Below are 3,098 nucleotides of genomic sequence, written 5' to 3' on the forward strand. Positions count from 1 at the left end.
TTAAAACTGATATTAACAATGTTGCAATAATAAAACATTTTTCTCTTATGTCCTAGAGGATGCTGGGGTCCACATTAGTACCATGGGGTATAGACGGGTCCACCAGGAGCCTTTGGCACTTTAAGAGTTTAAGAGTGTGGGCTGGCTCCTCCCTCTATGCCCCTCCTACCAGACTCCATTTAGAAAATGTGCCCGGAGGAGCCGGGCACAGATAGGGGAGCTCTCCTGAGCTTTCCTAAAAAAGTTTAGTTTAGAGTTTATTATTTTACAGGTAGGCTGCTGGCAACAGCCTCCCTGCTTTGTGGGACTAAGGGTGGGAGCAGTGTCCGCCCTACGGGGTCTGAGCCACTGACTCTGCTGACTGGACACTGAGCTCCAGAGGGGTCTGATCGGTCTACGGCATACTTGCCTACCTGACCCTTTCCATGAGGGAGAAAATGCTCTGTTCCTGGACTTTCCTGGTAATGTATGATTGCCATCACCTGTGGTGAAACACCTTTCTTATCAATTAACTAGCTCACCACAGGTGATGGCAATCATACATTACCAGGAAAGTGCAGGAACAGAGCATTTTCTCCCTCATGGAGAGGGTCAGGTAGGCAAGTATGGTCTACGGCTCTACGCCAAAGGGGAACTGCTTGCCCCAGCAGCATGCCACCGACCCCTTACAGAGCTGAAGCAAGTGGTGAGTTAGTCACCGACCCCCTAGCAAGCGGGGGGTGGCCAGTGTGAAGATGGCGGCAACAGGGGATGGAGCGCGGTATTAACCGCGCTCCTGGACGGTACCAGAGGCACACAGTGCGGTGCTGTGAGGGGCGCCCTGGGCGAGCGCTTACCCCTCACACTGGTCAGCAAGCCTGTCGGGGGCCAGGGATCTCAGTCAGCACAACTCTTCAGGCCAGTTTAAACTTCAGAAGAGCAGGAAGACAGCGCCATGAAGGGGGCGGAGCTTCTCCTCAGCGGACCCTGCAGCGTTCCAGCGCCATTTTCCTGCATGCAGAGCTGAAGGAAGATACTGGTCCCTCCACAGCAGCTCCAGCATACTGTATAACGGTACCAGGGGGTTGTAGAAGGGTGGGGAGGCTGATATATTGACTGTGTGTCCTATTAAGGCGCACAAGTCAGCGCAGATAAGGGGTTTCTCCTTGTAAAAAAGCGCTGGTGTGGGTTGGCTCCAATCTCTGTCTCTCTCTTGCCATTCTTGGGGGGGAAACTCTGTCTTACCCCAACCTGTGTGTGTGTGGTGTGTTTGGTGGTCACCTGCAGCAATGTCCAGGGATACAGTGTCATATGCTGCAGAGGATTTATCCTCCCAGGATGATCCCATTCTATGTAATCAGGCTAGCAGTGGTTTAGCACAGATTCCAGCAAGGGAGCCAGAGTGGTTTTCCTCTATCAAGACTTGGATTTCTCAACTTTCTGGCAGGGTTGCCAGTAATGAATCTGCAACCCAGGTATTGCAGTCCTCTATGCTGTATGGCCCTTGTCAGGTACCTCGGGTCACCCCATTATATACCCCCACAAACGTGCGCTTGTGCAGGTAACACAAGATGACACGGATACCGATTCTGACACTACAGATGGTGATGGGGATGCTTTGCAGGGGTCCGCATCTCTTGCATCTCTCTCAGCAGTTGTTGATAGAGGCTATCAGGGATGTGTTAAATGTTAATGATACCACACTTGAGCAGGTTGAGGAGGCTTTTTTCACTGAAAACAAGAAAGCCTCGCTAACCTTCCCTGCATCAAAAGAGCTGAATGCTATATTTGAAAAGGCCTGGGTGAACCCTGAAAAGAAGTTTCAGATCCCTAAGAGGATTCTGGTAGCTTTTCCTTTCCCTGAGGAAGTTAGGAAAAAGTGGGAAAACTCGCCGATTGTTGACGCATCTGTATCCAGACTCTCAAAAAAGATAGTTTTACCTGTACCGGGTTCTACCGCCTTAAAGGAGCCGGCAGATAGGAAAATTGATAATACTCTGAAATCAATGTACACTGCTTCGGGGGCCATATTACGTCCCACTATTGCTAGTGCATGGATTGTAAAGGCTATAGTGAAGTGGTCGGCTGCCTTAATTGAGGATTTGGATACGATGGATAGGGATGACGTTGCATTGTATTTACACAACATTCATGATTCTGCAGGCTTTATGGTAGAATCCATGAAAGACCTGGGTTCCGTGGCTGCAGGGATTTCTTCCATGTCTGTTTCAGCTTGTCGGGGGCTGTGGCTCCGCCAATGATCGGCCGACGCAGAATCCAGAAGGAGTGTGGAGTCGCTACCCTATACAGGTCAGGCTCTCTTTGGGGAAGCCCTAGATGCGTGGATATCTACCGCTACAGCGGGTAAGTCTCCGTATCTTCCCTCAGCAGCGCCTGCTCCGAAGAGATCCTTCTCCTCAGCTATGCAGCAGTTCTTTCAGCCTAACAAGACCAGAAAGGCCAGATCATCCAATACCTTCTTCAGGGGAGGTAAGGTTAAATCCAAGAAGCCTGCCGTTGCAGGTTCCCAAGAACAAAAGCTTGCTCCGCATGAGGGTGGACAGGAAGGCCCGGAGGTGGGGCCTGTGGGAGCGAGACTCAGACAGTTCAGTCATGTCTGGGTATCGTCCGGCCTGGATCCCTGGGTGGTAGATATTGTATCTCAGAGATACAGGCTGGAATTTCAAAGTCTCCCTCCTCATCATTTTTTCAAGTCGGGCTTACCGACTCTGTTGGAGGACAGCACAGTGCTTCAAGACACTGTCCAAAAGCTGGTGGAGGCACAAGTCATTGTGCCAGTACCACCGCACATGCTGACATATTGGAACCTTTTCGTTGTACCGAAACCAGATGGTTCGGTCAGGCCCATTCTGAACCTAAAATCATTGAACCCCTTTCTAACGGAGTTCAAGTTCAAGATAGAGTCTCTCAGGGTGGTGATATCAGGTCTGGAAGAGGGGGAATTCCCGGTATCACTGGATATCAAGGATGCGTACCTTCACATTCCAATCTGGCTGCCGCATCAGGCTTATTACCGCTTCGCATTGCTGGACTGTCATTTTCAGTTCCAGGCCCTGCCATTCGGCCTCTCAACAGCACCGAGGGTGTTTACCAAGGTG

This window comes from Pseudophryne corroboree, chromosome 3 (assembly GCF_028390025.1).
Source record: "Pseudophryne corroboree isolate aPseCor3 chromosome 3, aPseCor3.hap2, whole genome shotgun sequence".
Lineage (NCBI taxonomy): Eukaryota > Metazoa > Chordata > Amphibia > Anura > Myobatrachidae > Pseudophryne > Pseudophryne corroboree.